Source organism: Amphiprion ocellaris, chromosome 16, assembly GCF_022539595.1.
Source record: "Amphiprion ocellaris isolate individual 3 ecotype Okinawa chromosome 16, ASM2253959v1, whole genome shotgun sequence".
Classification (NCBI taxonomy): Eukaryota; Metazoa; Chordata; class Actinopteri; family Pomacentridae; genus Amphiprion; species Amphiprion ocellaris.
In genome coordinates this window covers 19,579,832-19,603,869 of record NC_072781.1, presented here as the reverse complement: position 1 = coordinate 19,603,869, position 24,038 = coordinate 19,579,832, and the positions used below count along the sequence as shown (strand labels likewise).

Sequence of the window (24,038 nt, the reverse complement as noted above, 5' to 3'; positions counted from 1 at the left end):
GACACTAAAATATTTAATACCTTTCTTCAAAAAGGGTGAACAAAATTATTCAACACTCAGATGCAACATTTAATAAAAATATCTTTTGTTTGACCTCTAACAGATGTTTCCAATAATTTCTCACATACTTGTTTTTAAAGTGTAGTCTATAGTTTAGGCGTGATATAGTGTTCATCGAGCTCATTTATTTACTGAAAGACAGACTTGAGTGTCTGATAGTCAGTGCTGCTCTGGTCCAGGTGGAGGCGCTGTAGCTCCAGCAAATGGATGAGTTTTGACTGTAAAACGGGATCCAGAGAAGCATTCGGAATCTGCAGTAAGATTCCTAAGAGTGGTAGTGTCAGCTGGTGTGTGTTGTCCCAGCAGTGAGTGAGTGCGAGAGCAGAGAGTAAAAAAAAAAAAAAAAGACTGGGTCCCGCTGTATTACTCAGGCTGCACTACAGCGTCTATTCACAGGCGCGATCCCACTACTGAACGGCACGGGGGCTTTGACCTGCTCCGTCTCCGACCTGGGCCGGTGCACCCCTCCTTAGACGACCTGGTGGTCCCGGGCTCCCTCAGGAGCACCATATCGATACCGAACTTAGCGCGGACACCCGATCGGCATAGTCCGCTGCAGCTCAGAGCTCCTGAGCTCAAACGATCCTCCAGCCTCAGCCTCCCGGTAACTTGGATTACAGGCGCGCGCCACCGCACCCGGCGAGAAGCTCCGTTCATTCACGGACGTTTGGAGAGAGCAGACGTGACGTCATCACTCTGGAGACGTAAAGAAGCAGAAAGACCATAAGGATTTTACAAAGATCACTTGGTGACAAAAACTGATTTAAATAAAGAATTTTCTGTTATCACGAGTCTTTAAAATGTTGTTTGAACCGTTTGTTCAACGTAAACTTAATCATTTTATCCTGAAAATGATTCTCAGAATTTCTATGATGCATGCACAAGTAACTAACGTTTAATGTAACAACATAAATATAATGAAACATTAATAAATTGAACATAGTATAAAGTACAGTGTTTCCACCTGAAATGTGATTTGCAATTTCACATACCTCATCTTAACTTTTGTGTCCCAAGTATTCTCATCTGTTGCAAGAAATGGGTATGCCTACATATGCAAGGGAGGGAAGCAGGTGAAACAAGGCAAGTAACAGTACTTCCAGCTACAGAAAGCCCAGGTACTTTGCCTTGGACCACTTTATTTCATCAAGACCAACAATCTCCAGTAAACCGCAACAAGAGGAGAGTCAGCAGCAGTGGCATGCACAGACATTTTGGGGGGGCAGGTGCTCAGTGGAAAAAAAAAAAAGGCACCTTGTGCAGCATGTAGAACCACTGGCTGCCTTAATGTAACAGTGTGAGATTTGAAAAAATTTTTTAAAATCAGGAACACATTTTCTGTAAGGGCATTTATTTTAACATCTTTATAGTAACACACAAAGGGTCAATAAAAGTCAGAGTTTTAATAATAGCCTATCAATGTAAATACAAAATTACTGCAAGTGTTGTAATGTAGAAGTAATTCATGGTTAGTACAAAATAATATATTTTGCTAATACAGCCTATTGCCTGATTTAATTCCATCAAATCACTTTGTGTTGACAAAATAAATCAGGAACAGCTTTGAAGATATCTCAATAAAATTAGAGGAAAAGGCCCTTGTAGTATCTGATCTGATATGGGTTCTGATAGTTGTTGACCATAAAGTGAACTTGACTACAGGTGTTCATTGGTATGTGTTTTTCTGCTCAAGAAATTCTATGCTGTGTTGACTTTGGGGTCCACTGTCAAGCCAGAGCTGACTTGTGGCCCTTAGGGATATGCAGAATCGAGGAGCTCCATTTGAGGGGGGTCTTGTTTTTACCAAGGGTCTTCAAATCACAACCAGATGTAATTCCATCCTTTACCAGAGGGTATAAAAGCAACCTGATTTCTTTGTTCTGCGAGATTTTCACATTGGCTCTGAAGTCTCCATGGCGCCTGAAGAGATGCTGTCTTTATTATATAGCCTTAATGCGTTAATTCCGATCAATTAATTACAGCTTAAAATAACGCGTTAAAACTAGTACCGCGATTAATTTCGCCCTCCTCAGTTCCCTCATTTCTGGCACACCGGTAACGCTGATGAACACTCCAGCCCAGTAGGTGGCGGTAATGAACCTAAAGTCTGTTTGTAGCCATGAAGAAGAAGCACAGGAAGTACTGAGTGAAGTCAGGCACTGGTGAACAGTGCAGGAAGACGAGATTGAGCTTGTAGGGCAGAAAGTTTTCTTTTAAAAATCTTCCCGATGGCAGCTTGGATAAAAGCCTGGTTGTGTGCAAATTGTACAACAAAGAGTTTTCTGATCACTGTGTCATTTCAAGCCGACGGTATCACCTTAATGTAAAACATGTTGCTGTTAGCACCAGACCTAACGTTAGCTACGAGTCATGCTAACGGCTAACAGTGTAGCCATCCCATAATAGACCACTTTTCTAGACAGTGCTTGAGTTTACAGAAAGTCTTAAAATGTTGAATAAAATTGCTATAATTGCACTTAGATTTGCAGTAATCTGTGAATGTAGCAGACAGATGAAAAATGCAGATAAATAGAAATTAAACATTTTTGTGGTTTAAGTTTTTACTCCATCGAGGCTCCGCCTCCTTGGAGGAGGAATAACCTAAAAAACAAAAATATCTCTTTTAATGACTTAATTATAAACTTTTCTTTATGAAAAAATTACATAAATAAAAACTGATATTCCTATAAAAAGAACCATCAAAATAACACCATTTATCAGACCCAGAAAAGATGCAAACAGAATAAATCTCTGGATTTTCAACTTTCTGAAGCTCCTTGAACTACTTATGCTGATTTTATGTGCCATACAGTGGAATAAACAACTAAATTCAGGCTTTAAGTCATCAAAATCATTTTTTTTCTATATGTCCCATTTTCCTTTTTTAAAATAAATTTTAAATTATAAACACATATATGTCTATTCATTGATTCAACTGTCAACCACAATTTTATTTGAATTGAAAAACTTAATTTATTGTGTCAAATACTGGTATTTGACAAAACTGCAATTAATTGCAATTAATTAATTACAAAGCCTGTAATTAATTTGATTAATTTTTTAAATCACGTCCCACCACTAAATAAAATCATATTATGTAAAAGCAACAGTGTCAACGGACGTTTTCTTCAACATCTGCACATCCTTGATGTCTAAGAGAAACTATGACACCCTAAACAGTTAACATGACTCTGATGTTGACTCTGACCTTTCTTCTTCATGATCATGGTCTGTCTCCATGTCCTCCTTAGATGTTTTTTTTAATCCAGAAGAGCAGAGAGCTGCTTCCCTGGGTAGCCTACTGTAGCTCCCTTTCTTTGTTTCTCTTGATCCTTTCCCTTCTAGGCTGCGTGTAAATGTTATTAAGGTTTGAGTTCACATAATAAATAAGTTCATATGGTTCTAATTTAATGTTATAAATAATATTTCATAGCTTGTCATTTGATGAATTAAATTAGTTAAAAACAGTAAAAGGGGTTAACGTTCCATGTAGGAACCAAAGTTGCACATTTTGGTTCTGCCACGGACTGAGAGAGGGACAGCATGATCGGAGGACAGGTTCCCGAGCCGATGTGGATGCATTTAAGTGATTTCACGGACTGCAAAGACTTTAAGGACACTCATGACTGGCAGTGCAATTGTGGCATGAGGAGTGAGGAGAAGAATGCGTGTTGGAGCGCGTGAATAAACGCACAGCAGCTAGGATTTAGATGAAGGTTGCGACAACACCACCCAGGGCAATTTCACCCCCAGGACATTCTATTCAACAGGATCAACCAAGGATCATTTAACCACTCTCAAGGCACACACAGGTTCATAATCACTCGGGCGAGAGACGTGTTCCAAAAAAAATAATATCTTTATTTAATTACAATATTAATTATTATAATTAAGGGTCAAGGCCACCAGGTTAAAATAGGAAAATAGAAAAACTCAACTTAAAAATTAAGGGGTAGGTCGGCTTACCATGGCGGCAGGCAAAATCAGAAAAATCAAAGAGAAAAGTGTTATGATCCTGCTCCAGCTTCTGCCCTTCTTTCCCCTTCTTCCCCATTTTTCCTCCTTTCTCCCTTGGGTTCTGATCTGTTTCTGTTCTGTCCTGTCTCTTTGGTTCACTCTGTCTGTCACCTCTCCCTCATGTCTCTCTCTCTCTCGCCCTGTTTCTCCTGCCTGCATTCTGCCATCAGTAATTACTGCAATGAGTGTCAGCTGCAATAATCAGATCACTCCATTCACCTGTTCTCCACCTCACCTCCACCTATTTAAGCTCTGTCCTTTCATTCACTCCCCGCTGGATCATAGTTACCCACATGCCTTCATGGACTCTGTTTTCCCTTGCACTGGCTATCCCTCACTTGGACTCAGTTCTTCTTTTGGATTCTCGCCAGCCCTGTTTTTGTCTCCAGCCAGTAGCTCCAGTCTCGTCTCCGTTCGCCCCAGATTTCCTGAGCCTGCTTCCCTTCCCCTTCTGTTGTTAGTTCCCCCCATCTTGTAAGTACCCCTCCTCCGCGTAGTTCTAGTTTAGTGATCTTCCGTTTTTTCATAGTGTTTGTTAGTAGTGGTTTGGTTTAGTTTAGTTTCCTCCCAGTACAGTTCTCAGTTTATGTATTGTTTTAGTTCTCTGGTGTAATTAAAGCCTTTCTTTAATTCACATTGCTGCCAGTCTCTCTGTGTCTGCGCCTGGGTTCCCCACCCCACCCACCCCGTAACAAAAAGGGGTCCAAAAATAATTCCACACCTGTGACATGACACACCAACGAAAAAGAGGACTTGTGAAACCACCACCAGGGATTGGACTGCCGCCGAGGCTTGCCGAACCTGCACAAAAGAAACAAATTATTAGTAAAGCTAACTTAACAGAAGCCTGGTGACCAGACCGATACACATAATCATAAAACACGCACACACACTCACTCCACAGAACAATAGTTAAAATGCATATACAATATAAGGCGATATAACAGCGTTACAAAGCCTAAGGCTTTAGTGCCGAAAGTACAATGCAATAAAACTACTACGCTGAAGCAAAGAGCCACAGAGAGAACGAGCCGACACAACACGTCGACAAGAGAGCTGCACAGAGAGCCGAAACAGCCGTAGAAAAAGACAAGAGCCGAAACAGCCGTAGGAAAAGAGCCGAAACAGCAGCCAGTCCAGGGAAGCGGTGGCGTCCCACAGGCCACACGCTTCACAGCAGCCTATAGAAGGTAAACAATTAAACAAGCATAATTATCATTAGATGACTGTTCACCTGCGCTTCATTGATCATCTCCCCCATTAGAGCGATACATACCCGATTAGCCGTGACAGCAAGCAGGCGGAGGAGACTTGCCAACAACCGCGGCAGTTATGCTGTAGCAACCACACAACACAATCAGGGACTAGTTAACACACCAGATAACACAAGGCGGACAACGTTAGCTTACCCCGCCAACACGGATGCACCCACGGCACGCTGAGCAGGGCGACCCGTCTCCCAGCGTCACAGCCGTCGCTACGCAACAGAGCGGGAAAAAAAGCCGTCACTACGTGCGCCGCACATTACAGAAAGTTAAATGGAAAAGCCCATTGCCTGTACCAGCGATGTGACGTGCGCCCCGATTTACCACGCCAGATCGAGCACGCCCGGCTGCAGTCACCTCCACGAGGAGAGTTCAGAGCGGAAAGCATGAGACTGAGGTGAAGCCAGCCACCTGTTTATATATACAGCGGCGCCGGATGCTGCACCGCTGTTACAGCAGTGATTTAATTGGCACAGTGGCATACAGCGACCAGGAGGGAGAAACCATCAGGTGTCGTGCCAAAGTAGTTACCCCCGTCAGAAAGTGTATCCCCTGCCGCGGGAGCGCGCATGCATTCGGAAGGGTGGAGCTATAATTCTGTGTTTGGATATCAGCGTAGTTTATGAATAAAACAAAATGTGGATTGTTACGATCATGCTTTGACTGTCAAACATGTTTGGTAATTTAGCACATGACAGTTCAACCTAAATAAATGCTTTTGCTATACATTGCGTGTTGCCTAATTAATAATATTGATAGCGCTGCCTAATAATGTCTTTTCCTTCTCCTTTTTGTAATAAAGTATAAGCGATCACCCTGCTGACTAAACGTAGGCTCAATACTCTTTGGGTGGGTACTAGATTCAAACGCGCTATAATTCACTCTTTAGATCAATCTGTCCAACTTCTGATACAGTAAAATCAACACCACTGTGAGCATTTTAACACACTGCATTTTCTGCAGCACTGCCAGCAATAGTTGTTGCTGTAACTCACTTTCCACAGGCTTAGCAATACCTGTGAATTAGGACTAATTTCATTAATCACAGCTAAAGTTATAGGGGGGTACAAATTATTTCAGCCTCATTCACTGGACCTGCCAGAAAATGTACTCCCCCCCCTATATTCCTCAGGTGATGTACTAACATCATGTGGTTTATTCTGCAGACATTTGTGGTCATGCACAACAAAACTTGTGAATTAGGACTAATTTCATTAATCACAGCTAAAGTTACAAGGGGGTAAACATTATTTCAGCCTGCTTTTTTCTTACTGCAAAATTTGTTTTACAAAATGCTCAACTTATAAAACAATTTTTTAAAAAGTAAGTACTGTTACATAAAAAAGATGCATCTTGCAGAAAAAAGGAAATACACTTTAATACTATACAGTTAAAACAACGTCTCTTAAAAGTACTCAACTTACCAATAACTTATATAAATAACAACACAATCACCAATTGTTTTTAGGAAAAAAGCATATCCAGTTGAAGATAAATAACAAAAATAACAAACACAACTAACATACTGGTCCAACTATTTAACAATTACAACTCTAGATACTATTCATCCAGCTAAGGACTTTAACAAGCAAGACAAACAAAATCCTCTTCTGCTGGTGGGCCTTGAACACATTTGGTGGAACCACCGCAAACAAACATCACACTGAATCTGAAAGACATAGAATCCAGGTTTTAAAAAAGATGTCTTTCAAGAAGCTGTACATTGTTATTGTTGTGTTATTGTTGCAATCATCCATCCATCCATCCATCCATTATCTATACACCGCTTATTCCTCACTAGGGTCGCGGGGGGGGGGGGGGGCTGGAGCCTATCCCAGCTGACTCGGGCGAAGGCAGGGGACACCCTGGACAGGTCGCCAGTCTGTCGCAGGGCTACATATATAGACAAACAAGCACTCTCACATTCACACCTACGGGCAATTTAGAATAATCAATTAACCTCAGCATATTTTTGGACTGTGGGAGGAAGCCGGAGTACCCGGAGAAAACCCACGCATGCACAGGGAGAACATGCAAACTCCATGCAGAAAGATCCCGGGAAAGCCGGGACGCGAACCAGGGATCTTCTCGCTGCAAGGCGAAAGTGCTAACCACTACTCCACTGTGCAGCCCCCTTGTTGCAATCAATTCAACAAATATTACTTCAAGTGGAGCGAAAGCAGAAATAAAACAATAGTCCTAGGTAGAACAGAAGAATCTAACATAAGCATTAAAGACAATTCCCATTATCTAAAGAGTATTCCATTTCAGATTTAGAGTTGACACTGAATTGCTCAAGTTACCCAGTTCACATCGGACTCATGTTCCTGTTCCCCACAAAAGTGGCATCTGTCTGTCAGGTCATCTGTGAAAAAAGAGAGGACAGAAAAAATAAGAGCATGTGTGATATTGTCATACATCAAAATTTCCTTAATATTTAGGTAACGTGAGAGTATTTACTATGATACAGTTGTAACATTTTTACAGGATTTTTATGGACAAGTCTATGAAATACCAAAATATCTCCTACCAGTTTCCAGGAGAAGAGTAACAGCAATTTCTAGCCTGTGTTTGTTTATGGCCTCTTTCGTGGCAGGAAAACTGGTGTCTTCCTTTTGCAAGAGACATTCTGCAAACTGAAAAAGACATTTTAACATAACCTTAAGCTATGCCTCTTAGTAATTATGAGCTTATATGTCACCATATAGAGATAGTAATCTGCTGTAACTTAATAACTTCTGAGTTTTAGATATCTCAAAAAAGCGTAATATTATTTGTCTTGGGGAAAAAAACAGGACAGTCGTGTTACAATACAGAAATTTGAGGATGATGACATTGCTCTGCAAAGCAAACATACCTTCAGTGCAAAGACTCCACACGATGTGCTATCAGATTGTTGTGTGTGTTGTACAGTACCCCATGTCCACCTTGAAAAGTTGCAGCCTTTTTTTCGCATGAAAGCCCTACAGAAATAAAAGATTAATTTCTAAATTGATATTACATAAATGTGTGCCAATTTGTAGCGATAGTTGACATGCCTATTACCACGCTTTTAAAACAAGTATCCTCACCTTGTTGTGTTCAAACATTTTTTAAATGGCTTCCTTCGACTCCCCCAGCGAATCCAAGTACAAGGATTTTTTTTCTTGTGGGTAGATGACCTACAAATATTTTTCCCATGAAAAAAAATTAATGAGACATTATTTCTTCACCTACTCTATTTTGTACCAAGCACTGCATTAGTATGTTTACTCTTTTTCTATTATGTTTTATTTATAATTTTTTTTAACCACAAGTGTCCAGTGATGATGCTCATTTACAATTCCCAGAATAATGTCATACTCCAGGGGTTTAATCTAAAATTGAATGGAATAATAAAATGGAATAATTTGATACAAATATGAATTGCACATTAAAAATCAATTAGAAATGTGGATTCCTACAACTAAACAGTTTCAAGCACAGTATCTCTTGACATATGTGAAATAAAGATTTACAATAGATGTATTTGGAGTCTTGAAAGCATTAGCTTTCCATTTAGCTTTGACATTTGAAATATATTGAAATCTTAAGGAAAATCCATAACATTCATAATACCAATGCTTACCTTGAGTCTTTGAGTCCTTTTTTGCCACATTGCAGTCATAGCAAATGAATCAATGAATGCTGCTTTTGCAGGATTCTGGCGACTGTGTTCATGCACTATGACTGCCAAATATGCATTGATTACCTGTAAGAAAAATTAAGCCACATAAGATAGTATTTTTTTTTTACCATAAAAATACATTGACTGTTTTAAAGCTGACTTGTAAAGCTGTAAAACCTATCTATATAGCAAATAATAAAGTTAAATAATATTGTACCTCGCTTTCCAACTCCATGTTAGGACCAACTCTGTGAATGTCCCAGTAATATAATTTGTATGCTCCTATTTTGGAGAGGAGGACATGGACTTCTTTTCCTGCCCAAGCATCCTTAACATCTATCAAAATAAGAAAAGAAGAAAATTATTAAGAAAATTAAATGAGGGAAAAGAAGCAAGTGATATATATTTTGCTATCTTTGCTACCTACCCACCCACACCCACACACACACACACACACACACACACACACACACACACACACACACACACACACACACACACACACACACACACCCAAAGGCATGAAGAAAGACATAGCGACAGGGAGGAAACAGAGACAGAGAGAGGACATGCGCACAGAAAATCTTACATTTCTCTGCAAGAGTTTGAGTATATGTTGGTGTTTCTGCTGCTGGCTGTAATGGTGGTATGGAATTTGGGTGGACTATGGTTGCTGGGACAGCTGCTGGGGCTGTAGCTGCTACTGGGGCTGCTTCTGGGGCTGTAGTTGCTGGGGCTGTAGCTGCCGGAGCTGTAGCTGCCGGGGCTGTAGTTGCTGGGGCTGTAGTTGCTGGGGCTGTAGTTGCTGGGGTTGTAGCTGCTGGGGCTGTAGTTGCTGGGGCTGTAGTTGCTGGGGCTGTTGGTTTTAATGGGGATGATGATGCCTGTTGTACCACTGATGCCGGTTTTTTTGTCACACTCCGGTGTGGCACTCTGGCTTTGTCCTCAATGGTCAACTTTAGTTGGTCCATGTTGACTTTGCAGAAAACTGTCCCTTTGTCATCTTGGAGATCTACACTTTTGTCAGTTATCGCCACAATAGTATAAGGGCCTAAAAAGTTGTTTTCCAATTTGCCCCCCTTTCTCTGTTGGCTCCTGATATTCTGTCTCCAAACTCTGTCCCCAACTTTGAAGTTTGATGGTTTGGCTTTTGACTTGACTTTTCCCTTTGTTTTTTCATGTCCCTTGTTGAGATTGTCTCTGACCAGCTCCAAGAGGTCCTGTTGCTGCCGAATGTCCTGCGACAAATCCTCCTGTCCCACTATGTCCTCCACAGAGTTGTCAACCTTTGAAGAACAAGAGATTGTTTGATGTTTGAATCAAAATCTTTTTAGGGTTATATAGCCCACCACAGATAACCACTAAATTTCCTCTGTATATGCAATGTTTGTAGATTAATATAATAATCCTTGGACAATTGTCATCTAGATATATAAATCTTGGAAGCTGATAGGAAGACAGCGTTCCATAATGCATTCACATCAGTCTGATCTGTCAGTGTGTACAGAGTGTGAGAGAGAGAGAAAGACAGGTTAACAAATGGACAAATACAGATTGATTATGTACTTAGACTGACATAGAGACAGATAGGTAGATATATAAACCATAAACCAACCGTGTAGTGTTCTGGGACTTGTGAAGGGTAACGAGCCTCTCTACCAAACATCAAGAAGTATGGGGAGTGCTTGGTGGTCATCTATTTCTTGGTTCTCAGACCAAACATCACTGCATCCAGATAATCATCCCATGTATCTGGATGCTCACCGACCACTTTGCTCAGGGCTCTGAGAAAATAGGTGATTTAAAAGCACTGATATTCATCACCGTAACAAAAACATGAAACTGACTTTGACTTTGTAATAATATTTCTCCATGTGGCTTGGAAAGCCACACCCTAAAACATGTATACATACATAATTTAAGTAACAGAGTTTAAAATGTTACAGTTTAATTTAACAGACACTCAAAGTGACATGGATCTGGAATTTACACAACACAAACAAGGATCATATCAGAAGAGAACAACACAATGTGCCATAAAGCTTTTGAGTGTAAGTTACACAGCATGCTATTGTCAACAGAAAATGCACAGAGGCAAATTTAGAGTTATCAATTTATGACTATAACGAAGAACTCACCTCTGGATTGTGCCATTCATTTTTTCTACCAACCCATTTGTTTGAGGGTGATAGGGAGAGCAGAGGCTTCTCTTGATGTGAAGGATTTCACACACTTTAGAGTTGATCTACAAGCATAAGTTTTTGTTGACATTTTTGATATGACATTAATAACAACATCCTGTCAAAAAATCAGTTCATACATACGGCTATGCTACAGAAACAGAATGAATCAGCAACAAAATGAGGGGTTACCTGAATCAAAAAATAATAGTTAAAATTATTGGTGACTAATATTTAAGAAAGACAAATTCTGCCAAGGATTTAAATACTTACAGCATTGACAAATTCTTTCCCTTGGTCTGTTAAAATTCTTTTTGGCGATTCAAACTGATGGACAAATTTTATGATGCACTGTGCCACTTCCTTGGCTGTCTTTGATTTCAGGGGGTAAGTCTGTGGCCATTTCGTGAAATAATCAATCATCACACAGATGTATTGATGTCCATTGTTTGTCTCAATCAGTTTGCCTATTAGATCCATCCCCACCAATTCAAATGGCTGGTAAACCTTTCGTAGCAAGAGAATGTCAAGTTATAGTTTTATTCAGCAAATTGCAATAATGTATACTGCTTTTATGTTGATATAGAATAACATTGAGGACTAACTACTTGTGATACAAAAAATGCACTCTGTCTTTTTTTCTACTGAGAAAAATATTTCTATAGTTTCTATGGATTTAAAAATATTTTTGCCTTCTTTGGCTGAACTCACCTTGATAGGAATGAATTCTGTGGGCTTTTTAATAGAGTCACTGCTTGCCTGGCACACTGTACACTGGGAAACCTTATGATGACATATTATGCATGAGTAGCGCTTTTTAAATAAGCACATGTACACTTAATACCATGATGATTTTTTTTTTTTAATTATCATGGAATTTGAGCAAAATAAAAAAAGAATTTAGTAGAAACTGTTTTTCCATGACCCTATTCCATAGTAATTACATGTGGTTTCAATTCAGGGCTGACTTACCCACTTGCTGATATCCACTGACATCCCTGGCCAATAAAATCTTTTGGAGATAGCATCTCTTGTTTTTGTCTGGCCACAGTGTGCCCCAGTGGGACTTGCATGAAAATCTACGAAGATTTCATTGGCCTCATTAGCCCCACAGACCACTTTGGTTTTCAGGGCTTTTGCAGTACCCTTGTGTCACCAATAATAAAGCTCCCCTCCTAAATAATGAGAGGAAAAGCAGCAGTATTTCAGAAATTGATACTCTCAAATGCATGATACATACTGGATTGTATGCATTATGATATGATACGGTTTCAGATTGTAACTGTCCGAAGACAGTGATTTTTGGAATTTCAAGTTGGTTGTTTTTTGTGATTATTTTTTTATGTGTTTGAATTCTGTATTATAATTGTTGATAATGTAAGAGGTGAATGTACACCTTTAAGAGGTCACATGGCTGCGTTTTAGCGCGGGGTCACCCGTGTGGGATTGTGGGTTATAGCAGCACGGCTACAGAGGAGAACGCCATTGTTGCTTCAGAGGACGGCATTCTACACGGTCTGAGAGGCGCACACGGTGAAGTGACTTTTGGGTTTTGTTTGTTTTTATATTTTTTCTATTATTTGTTCACATGCATTGTCTAGCACTGTTGTACTGGGGTGTCGGACCTAGCGACAGAAGGCTAGTTTGGAGTGTGTCTAATTGTAAACGTGAAATTATGAAATGTTGTATATTTTTGACATGTTTGTATGTATTTTATCGTCTTAGTTTTCACGGTGTCGGCAGACTGCAGGGAATAAAAAGTCAAAAGACATCTGTATGAAGCGTGGCCTTCTTTACGTCAGACCGGAGTAGCTACAGTGAAAACGTACGGTCGCGATAGCAGCAGGTGACCGGAGAAGAGACCGATTGAGAGCAGAAGACGGGAGAGCCGTTGCTGATACCGGGAGGAGAGTACCGCTACTTTACAGCACCGGGGACTACAGCTCTGCAGACATCCTGTAAAGGCTTCAGCGTGCAGTGACTGTTTCACCTCAACGCTGTTCACAGAGAAGAAGGCGGCTCTGCAGACGGCGGCAGGTTTGACTGTGCAACCCTATACTTCTACACGGACAATAGTATACCTTGAAATAAAGGACTCGTTTAAAAGGAAACAATAACATACTGGTTATTAATGAGAGAGTAGCTGATTTATTTTCATAACTTTATCGTTCTTGATTTACTAGTGCAGTTGTTATGAATGTTTGATGGTGTTTTTTATGTGAGGGTTTAAATGTACATTCAAAGGAGTTCGCTGATGTGCATAGAAGTTGCATTTGCATTGTACTGATATAGCTGATTGTGAAAGGTGAGTTGAAATGTCAGTTCATCAGGAAAAACCAAGAAGCAGTGAATTGCAGATTGAGCTCCTTCAAGAAGAATTGAACAGATTAAGTGAACAGTTAAAATCACAAACAGATGATGTTGAAAAAGAGAAATTAGAGTTACTTATAGGTGAGATTCATGCTAAAGTAGAAATACTCAAATTAACAGTGGTTGAGCCAACCTCTACCACCTCCCAGACAGTAGAAATCAGAAAATCTTCACGAGAGAGAAAGTTGACCCCAAAAATGCTAGAACTGAAGCAGCAAGAGGCTCATCAGAAGGAGAGTAAATTTATCAAGCTCTATGAAAAATGGAAAGAGCAGGTTAAAGCTGCACGCATCAAACTTAAGGATGAATGTTCTGATGAAGACTTAGGTGACTTGATGGATGCTGTTGAACAGCTGGAAACACAAGTGAAAGATGTGTATGAATACATACGTGTCAGGCTGGCTGCTGCCAGGCCTAGATAGTGCTCTCTCCCTCTTTTCTCCACCTCTTTTTCCTTTTTAGGTTTGTCAGCAGTGCAGTTGCAGCGGCAGGTGTCTCTCATTGTCAATCATCATCAGCTGGTGCAGGAGCAGGTGGAGCAGTTGCCAATCAAGCTCCACTCTCGCCACAATATAATCAGACGCCACTCACCTCTCAGCGCCGGATCGTGACACAGCCAGTACAAGAATTCTGCATGTTACTCCTGCCATAAGTTCCATGATCTCATTCTCCTGGTAACTCTGTTTGTCCTCCTTCGTTTCAGTCCCAGTTCCACCTGCTCCTGCTGCAATTCTTCCTGGTTCCTCGTCACCTCCAGTTTCCAACTCCGTTCAAGTGTTCTGGAAATACTCACCTGTGTCGTCCTGCTCCTTCCTGGTGTCCCTCCACGTTCACCTGCCGCTGCAACTCACCACCCGTCATCCGGACTCAAGAACCACTCGTCAAAATCCCTCAGCCACTTACAGTCATGAGCCCAGTCCGAGCATCTTGTTTTGTAGTCGTGAGTCAGTCCTAGAAAACTGTTTTTCTGATTGTTATCTGAATAGCAGCTCTTGAATTTTGATATCGGGTCAAGTAATTATCTTGAGTCTTGAATCTAGTAAGTGTAGAGTCCTGATTTAATTCCTAGCTTCAAGTTAGTTCTTTGTGAACTGAAGATTTTGAATTTGGTTCAGTAAAGTAAAACACTTTTTGTATTTTCATACTTTAGATTGGTAAGCTCTCTTGCCTGGGTTATACCCAACGTGAGTCAGCTTTTTTTTTGAGTTTTTGTATTCAGCTGTCCCTGCCTCAAGTAGTTGCCAGGAGCTTTTCAGAGTGCTTTTCGTTCCTTTTCGGTTTTGTAGCATCTAAGTAGAATACTTAAGTTTTTGTCCTTAATCACCTTTTTGAGACTTTTTAAATAAACTTCTTTTTTGCGTTATAACTAGCCTGTTCATTTCCTGCGAAATCGTAACAGCACGATCCGGCCATGATGAGCTCAGCAGGAAATGTTACAGCTGCAGACGGAGCTTCCGGAGTTTCACTCCAGGAGGCTTTGACCAGCTTAAACACGGCTCTAGTTCAACATGATGAGACGCTGCGTTCCCTGTCATCTAGCCATTCTGCTATGTATAAACGGCTCGCAACTCTTACTGAGAAAGTAAATCAACTTTCAGTTCAGCCCGCATCGGTTGCGCCTGTAGTAAATACAACGACCGTCAAAGAACCACATGTTCTGGCACCTGAACGTTACAGTGGGGACTTTGGAGTTTGTCAGGCGTTTCTCACGCAGGTTTCATTAGTTTTCGAGTTACAACCTCGTTCGTATGCCTCCGATAGAGCTAAAATAGCTTTTTTAATTGGGCTGTTATCCGGTGATGCTCGTGACTGGGGGACTGCTGTGTGGCAACGCCAAGGACCTTTATGCAACTCATACATGGCTTTTGTTGATGAAATGCGAAAGAACTTTGATCATCCAGTCAGTGGCAGAGATGCTTCCACTCGGCTGGGGTCCATCCAGCAAGGTTCACGGAGTGTAGCCAAATATGCTCGGGAGTTCCGAACCCTGGCCGCAGAAGTGGACTGGAATGATCCAGCATTAAGAAGTGCATTCTACAGAGGACTGAATGAGACTTTAAAAGATGAACTGACTTTGAGAGATGAGCCACCTACCCTCGACCTTTGGATTGCTCTCGCAATAAAACTGGACCATCGCATGCGAGAGAGACGACGGGAGAAGAGAGTCCGTTCCACTGGGGAATCCGTTCTCGTAAGGCCGGTTAAAAGGCCCATTCAACCCGTGCCTCCGACGGAGGATCCAGAGCCAATGCAGCTTGGACATGCGAAGCTGACCTCTCAGGAGAAGGAGTACCGGAGAGAGGCTCGACTTTGCCTTTACTGTGGAGAATCTGGGCACTTTATTGCTGTCTGTCCTCGACGTACAGCAAAAGGGAAGGCTCACCAGTAGAAGGGGAGTATCTGGTGAGCCGGGTCACGACTTCTCCTCCCCAACGACTCCAGTTAAGAACCACACTGTGCTGGGGGTCTGTTTCGCTGCCGGTGCCTGCCCTGGTGGACTCTGGTGCCGAGGAATGTTTTCTGGATGCTAATTTGGTAAGACAGCTGGGCATTCCTACTGTACCTCTAACCCAATCCCTAGTGGCGCGATCGTTAAATGGACTTTGCTTAGCAAACGTTTCTTGTAAAACTATCCCTATAGACTTATTAACCGCTGGAAACCATCGTGAGAAGTTAGCTTTTTGTGTAATTGAGCATTCAAATCCTCCTATGGTGTTAGGATATCCTTGGTTAGTTCAGCACAACCCGCAGTTAGATTGGCGACAGGGAGAGGTCTCTTCCTGGAGCCCAGCCTGTCACCAAAGTTGTCTTTTGTCTGCACTCACACCCGCCAGTTCTGAAGCTCCTAGTCATCCTGGGTCAATAAATTTAGAATCCATTCCCTCTCAGTATCATGATCTAGCTTCTGTTTTTAGTAAGTCTCAAGCTTTGTCTCTTCCTCCTCACCGTCCCTATGACTGTGCGATTGAGTTAGTTGATGGAGCTACGTTACCTTCTAGTCGCCTATATAGTCTATCTAAGCCTGAACAAACTGCCATGGAGAACTATATCCGTGACTCTTTAGCAGCTGGGATTATTAGACCTTCTTCTTCTCCAGTTGGGGCAGGGTTTTTTTTTTTTGTTGACAAGAAGGACGGTTCTCTTAGGCCTTGTATAGACTTTCGTGGGTTAAACAACATTACTGTTAAAAACTCTTACCCCCTGCCACTCATGGATTCGGCCTTTACGCCCCTCCAGGGAGCTTCTGTTTTTACCAAACTCGATCTTAGGAACGCTTATCATCTGATTCGCATTAAAAAGGGAGACGAATGGAAAACAGCTTTTAATACACCTTTAGGTCATTTCGAATATTTCGTGATGCCTTTCGGACTCACAAATGCCCCAGCTGTCTTCCAGAATCTCATAAATGATGTTCTTCATGACATGATAAATCGATTTGTTTTTGTATACTTGGATGACATTCTGATCTATTCCCAGAACCTGGAGGAACATATCGGCCATGTGCGCCAAGTACTGAGTTGACTGCTGAAGAATCGACTTTTTGTCAAAGCCGAGAAATGTGAGTTTCACGCCACTTCTGTAACTTTTCTTGGATATGTGATCTCTCCCGGGCAGATTAGGATGGATCCTGGGAAGTTGTCAGCTGTCCAGGACTGGCCAGTTCCTGCAACCAGGAAGCAACTTCAATGTTTCTTAGGATTCGCAAACTTCTATAGGAGGTTCATAAGGGACTACAGTAAGGTAGCTGCACCTCTAACCGCACTGACTTCTACACACAGGTTGTTTCAGTGGTCCCTGGAGGCTGACCAGGCTTTTCAGGAGTTGAAGCGCCGGTTTACCACGGCACCTATTCTCACACAACCTGATCCTGCCCTCCAGTTTATTGTCGAGGTGGATGCCTCTGATACTGGGGTTGGGGCGGTCCTGTCTCAACGTACACCTGCGGACCAGAAACTCCATCCTTGTGCTTTTTTCTCTCGACGCCTCACTCCAGCAGAACGGAATTATGATATCGGGAACAGAGAACTCTTAGCAGTTAAGTTGGCGTTGGAAGAGTGGCGGCATTGGTTAGAGGGAGCCGAGCAACCTTTTATTGTTTGGACAGATCACAAGAATTTGGAGTACGTTAAGTCCGCCAAAAGGCTCAATTCTCGCCAAGCGTGGTGGACACTGTTTTTTGGACGGTTTAACTTCTCTCTTTCTTACCGCCCAGGTTCTAGGAATGTTAAACCCGATGCCCTGTCTCGCCAATTCATATGCGCAGAGAACACTACGGAGCCGGATTCCATCCTGCCCAAGTCCTGCCTGGTCGCTACGCTAACCTGGCAAGTAGAAGCCGATGTATGATGGGCCCAAGAACGGCATCCGGATCCAGGTAACGGACCTGCTGGAAAATTGTTTGTGCCTGACTCTGTTCGCCCCCAGGTCCTGCAGTGGGGGCACTCGTCTCGAATCGCATGCCACCCAGGAACTAGCCGTACCTTGGAGGTTCTTCGCCAGAAGTTCTGGTGGCTGACAATGGAGTCTGATGACAAGGAGTTTGTTGCGGCCTGTACAATCTGTGCTCGCAACAAGACATCCAACCAGGCCAGTCCAGGACTCCTTCAACCCCTCCCAGTGCCCAGGTGTCCCTGGTCCCACATCGCGGTTGATTTTGTTACTGGATTGCCAGTGTCCCAAGGTAACTCTGTAATTTTAACAATTGTGGACCGCTTCTCTAAGGCGGCCCATTTTGTTCCTCTGCCTAAGTTGCCTACTGCCAAGGCGCTGGTTCTGAACGTTTTCCGCCTACATGGGATTCCCTTAGATATAGTGTCTGACCGTGGTCCACAGTTCACCTCCGAGGTGTGGAAGGCATTTTGTAATGCCCTAGGAGCCACTGTCAGCCTGACCTCTGGGTTTTATCCCCAGTCCAACGGTCAAACGGAACGTACTAACCAGTCCCTCGAGGTTTTTTTGCGCTGTATGGTCTCGGAAAACCCCACCTCTTGGTGTGAAAGACTGCCCTGGGTCGAGTATGCTCATAATTCTGTCTAACTCTTCCTCCGGTTTATCCCCCTTTCAGTGCTCTCTGGGCTATCAGCCTCCCCTGTTTCCTTCCCAGGAACAAGAGATTAACATTCCGTCTGTGCATTCCCTGATTCGACGGATGCAAGGAACCTGGAGGCGGGCGAGAAAGGCTCTTTTGCGTTCCGTCCAAAGGATGGAGAATCAGGCCAATCGTCATCGGAGGCCCGCTCCCGTCTACCGGCCAGGCCAGAAGGTTTGGCTCCGGGCAAAAGATATCCCTCTTCGAGTGGAGTCCAAGAAACTGGCACCTCGCTTCATCGGGCCTTTCGAAGTGGATCACATGGTCAACGCTAGTTCGGTACGTCTTCGTTTACCTTCCTCCATGAGAATCCACCCCACATTTCATGTGTCTCAACTGAAACCTGTTGTGGAGAGTGTTTTGGCCCTCCCTGTCTGTCCCCCTCCTCCACCCAGGGTCGTCAACGGAGCCCCGGCTTACACTGTTGGACGTTTGTTGGATGCTCGACGACGGGGCCGGGGGCTTCAGTTCCTAGTAGACTGGGAGGGATATGGTCCTGAGGAGAGGAGTTGGGTTCCCCGTACTCGGATTCTCGACAGGACGTTGATCTCTGACTTTTTCCGTCATCATCCGAACCACCCTGTTCGGGCACCTGGAGGTGCCCGTGGGGGGGGGGGGGGGGGTACTGTCAGGCTGGCTGCTGCCAGGCCTAGATAGTGCTCTCTCCCTCTTTTCTCCGCCTCTTTTTCCTTTTTAGGTTTGTCAGCAGTGCAGTTGCAGCGGCAGGTGTCTCACTGTCAATCATCATCAGCTGGTGCAGGAGCAGGTGGAGCAGTTGCCAATCAAGCTCCACTCTTGCCACAATATAATCAGACGCCACTCACCTCTCAGCGCCGGATTGTGACACAGCCAGTACAAGAATTCTGCATGTTACTCCTGCCACAAGTTCCATGATCTCATTCTCCTGGTAACTCCGTTTGTCCTCCTTCGTTTCAGTCCCAGTTCCACCTGCTCCTGCTGCAATTCTTCCTGGTTCCTCGTCACCTCCAGTTTCCTACTCCGTTCAAGTGTTCTGGAAATGCTCACCTGTGTCGTCCTCCTCCTTCCTGGTGTCCCTCCACGTTCACCTGCCGCTGCAACTCGTCATCCGGACTCGAGAACCACTCGTCAAAATCTCTCAGCCACTTACAGTCATGAGCCCAGTCCGAGCATCTTGTTTTGTAGTCGTGAGTCAGTCCTAGAAAACTGTTTTTCTGATTGTTATCTGAATAGCAGCTCTTGAATTTTGATATCGGGTCAAGTAATTATCTTGAGTCTTGAATCTAGTAAGTGTAGAGTCCTGATTTAATTCCTAGCTTCAAGTTAGTTCTTTGTGAACTGAAGATTTTGAATTTGGTTCAGTAAAGTAAAACACTTTTTGTATTTTCATACCTTAGATTGGTAAGCTCTCTTGCCTGGGTTATACCCAACGTGAGTCAGCTTTTTTTTGAGTTTTTGTATTCAGCTGTCCCTGCCTCAAGTAGTTGCCAGGAGCTTTTCAGAGGGCTTTTCGTTCCTTTTCGGTTTTGTAGCATCTAAGTAGAATACTGAAGTTTTTTTTCCTTAATCACCTTTTTGAGACTTTGTAAATAAACTTCTTTTTTGCATTATAACTAGCCTGTTCATTTCCTGCGCCTGAGCTTCCTGGGAAATCGTAACAATACGATCTCAATCAGCACCTCCTACTGAGGTTAGAAGAAAAATGGACTCCTGCACAGCAGTAACAAGAGATTTGATGGAACTAATGAAAGTTTGCATGAGTGAAGTGGGGCAAGAAGAATTTGATGCTAAAGCAGAAAGTGCAAGGCTTCATTTAGTACTTGACAGAGTATGCCCAGTCAATATTTGGATCTGCAAGAGCCAAATCTACTGTTCAGAGCTACCATTCAGGTGCGTCAGTAGACGAAAGCATCACAGCAAAAAGAGCAGAGTGTGCTGCACAACTGGCTGCAAAGAAGGCAGAAATGAACATGGAGGAAGCAATAGCTTCACAAAAGCAAGAACTTAAAAGACTAGAAAATCAGATCTTGATATGTTAGCTGCTAAACTTAGGGTGTACTCTGAAGCTGACTCAGATGAGGCCTATGACAAAAATAAAGAGGTGTACAGTAAGATGACCAATTATCCTCCAGTACCCATTAGAGAAACTAAAAAAGAACAGACATGGCAGAAAAGTACTAATGAGCAAACAAATTCCTACGAAGCATCATTAGCTCAAGCCCTGCATGGCACAATGGTTCTTACCAGACTTCCTGCACCTGAACCTCCAGTCTTCTCAGGAGACCCACTCAAGTTCTTAGAGTGGAGCACAAGTTTTAAGACATTGATAGAGCGTCGCTGCACAAATCCAGCAGATAGGTTATTCTATCTCCAGAAATACATCAGTGGAGAAGCACGATCTGTAATTGAAGGAAGTTTCTTCAGAAAAGATGATGACGCTTACAGCCAAGTATGGGAATCACTGAATGCTCGATATGGCCACCCATTTGTAATCCAGCGGGCCTTTAGAGAAAAACTGAATAATTGGCCAAAGGTTGGTTCAAGAGAGTCAGCTAAACTAAGGCAATTCAGTGATTTTCTGACCGCCTGCAGCAACGCAAAGGGCTTCAGGTGTTAAATGACTGCGAGGAGAATCAAAAGATGCTCCAAAAACTGCCTGATTGGCTAACCTCTCGCTGGAACCGTCATGTTACAAAACAGCTTTGACAAACAGAAGAATATCCTAGTTTCAAAGAGTTTACAGAATTTGTGGCAAAAGAAGCAGACATTGCTTGTAATCCTGTAACATCCTTCCAAGCCTTGAAGCCTACTGAAGAAAAGCCAACAAGGGATGTAAAACGTCCAAAGGCTAATGTGTTCAACACAAATGTGAGAACATCAGATAACTCATTGTTGGTGATGAAAACATACAGTGTTGTGGAGAACAGCCTTAAAAATCCAAACAAATCGAAGAAAGTGAATGCTTCATTTTCATCTGCAAACCCAGCTCCATGTATGTTTTGTGAAGAAAGTCACTCCATCCACAAGTGCCAGAAGCTCTCCAGTAAGCCTGTAGAGGAAAAGAGAAGGTTTATATTGGACAACAGTTTGTGTTTTGGCTGTCTTAGGAGAGGGCACAATTCAAAGAACTGCAAGAATAAAGCTACTTGTGGCATCTGCAAGAAGTCTCATCCAACACCACTTCACGAGGACCGTCCTCCTGCAGCAGACGCATCGTCACGTCTTACAAGCAGAAGAAAACACATCCTCCCTTTCCTGCTGCGTGGACAGAGGTAATGGTAGGAGCACATCCATGATAGTGCCTGTATGGATTTCTTTAGCCACTACACCTGACACAGAGACCTTAGCGTATGCACTGTTAGATACACAGAGTAGCAACACCTTTGTAGATCAGCGGATATGTGAGAAGATGGGAGCAGGTTTAGAGCCAGTTAAGTTGAAGCTTACCACTATGATGGGAAGACATTCCATTGTTCAGAGTGAAAGAGTTAGTGGGCTTAGAGTTAGAGGGTTTTCCTCACAAAGCTTTGTTAACTTGCCACCTGTTTATACCAGAGACTTTATCCCACTTGAACGTTCTCACATTCCTACCCCAGAAACTGCTAAAAGGTGGAAGCATCTCAATTAAATAGCACAGGAAATACCAGAGCTGATGAAGTGTGAGGTTGGACTTCTCATTGGTTATGACTGCCCAAGAGCCTTGGCACCACGTTAAGTCATAACAGGAGGAGACGATGAGCCGTATGGCATCAAGACGGATCTTGGTTTGAGCATTGTTGGCAACTCAGCACGTGTCGCAAGGTCAACTGAAGTAACAGGTCTGTGCCATCGTGTATTAGTGAAGGAATTTCCACCATTGACACCAGCTACTGTTATCAGAGCCCTTGAAGCTGATTTCAGGGATACTAACTTTGGAGAAAAGAGCATCTCACAAGATGACATACAGTTCATGCAGTTTCTAAATGAAAGGACACATCAGAATGCTGATGGGCACCTAGAAATGCCCCTCCCCTTCAAAGCACGCCCACAACTACCAGAAAACAAGCGACTGGCTCTGGTAAGGTTGAAACAACTCCAGAGAAAATTTGAGAGAAATCTCAAATTCAAGAATGACTACATTAAGTTTATGGAAGGAGTCTTTAAAGATGGAGATGCAGAAAGGGCTGATAATCAACCCAAACCAGGAAATGTGTGGTATATTCCTCACCAGGGGGTTTATCATCCTAGAAAGCCCGAGAAGATCAGGGTCGTGTTTGACTGCTCTGCCAAATACGAGGGCACTACTCTAAATGATCACTTGCTTGCTGGACCTGATCTCACAAATGGACTAACAGGAGTGCTCTGCAGGTTCCGCAACCACCCAATCGCAGTGATATGTGATGTAGAAAAAATGTTTCACAGATTTCATGAAAACCCAGAGGATAGAGACTATTTACGTTTCCTGTGGTGGGAAAATGGCGATACAACATCAGAGCCTACAGAGTATCGCATGCGGGTCCACCTTTTTGGAGCAGCGTCGTCTCCTGGCTGCGCAAATTAAGGAATGAAGTACCTTGCAAGCCGGAATGAAAAAGACTATCCTGCAGCGACTAACTTTATCAGAAAAAAATTCTATGTTGATGACATGGACACAGCCATCAAATTAGTCAGAGAAGCACAACATGTGTGTGCAAAAGTGAGATTACACTTGCACAAGTTCATCTCAAACAACCGAGAAGTCTTAGAGTCTATTCCTGACAGTGAACGTGCTAGTGGTGTAAATGACGTAGCTCTCAAACACGATGAACTTCCAGTCCAGACTGTGTTGGGAGTAAAATGGAGTGTGAATAGTGACACTTTCTCCTTCAAAGTCAATCTTGATGAGAAGCCTGCAACACGGCGGGGAATTCTCTCCACAGTCGCCTCAGTGTTTGATCTGCTAGGCTTCCTAGCTCCCTTCCTTTTACTGGGAAAGAAAATACTGCAGGAAATGTGCCAAAAGGGCATAGGATGGGATGAACAACTACCCTTGGAACTAAAACCACGATGGCAGAGCTGGCTAAACGATCTAGAAAACCTGCAGAAACTCCAGATCCCAAGATGCTTTGCTCCTGAAAACCTTGGGAAGGTGCAGAGGATTGAACTGCATCACTTTTCGGATGCCAGTAGCCATGGATATGGTCAGTGTTCCTATATCAGAGTGGTGGCAGAAAACAAAGTGCATTGCTCATTAGTTATGGGTAAGGCGAGGGTTGCACCAACCAACGTTGTCACTATACCTAGACTAGAGTTGACAGCTGCAGTGGTCTCCTCAGCAGTTAGTAGTGTATTAAAAGAGGAGCTGGAGCTCAAAATTGACCAAGAATACTTTTGGACAGATTCTCAGATGGTTTTGGGCTATATCAACAATGAAGCTCGAAGGTTTCACATTTTTGTTGCAAATCGAGTCCAAA

General features: G+C 42.9%; 1 long non-coding RNA gene across 2 annotated transcripts; it reads right to left on the bottom strand.

Annotated features, from left to right (window-relative positions):
- Positions 1–403: 403 nt before the first annotated feature.
- Positions 404–6,053, bottom strand: LOC129350828 (uncharacterized). 2 transcript variants are annotated; one of them, XR_008604381.1, is made up of 6 exons: positions 5,639–6,053; positions 5,487–5,554; positions 5,354–5,412; positions 4,799–5,258; positions 1,053–1,108; positions 404–756 (listed from the first exon to the last, which is right to left on the bottom strand). It is a non-coding gene; the product is annotated as an uncharacterized LOC129350828 (long non-coding RNA). The 2 variants fall into 2 exon arrangements; XR_008604380.1 differs by having other exon boundaries at positions 5,487–6,053.
- Positions 6,054–24,038: the final 17,985 nt, after the last annotated feature.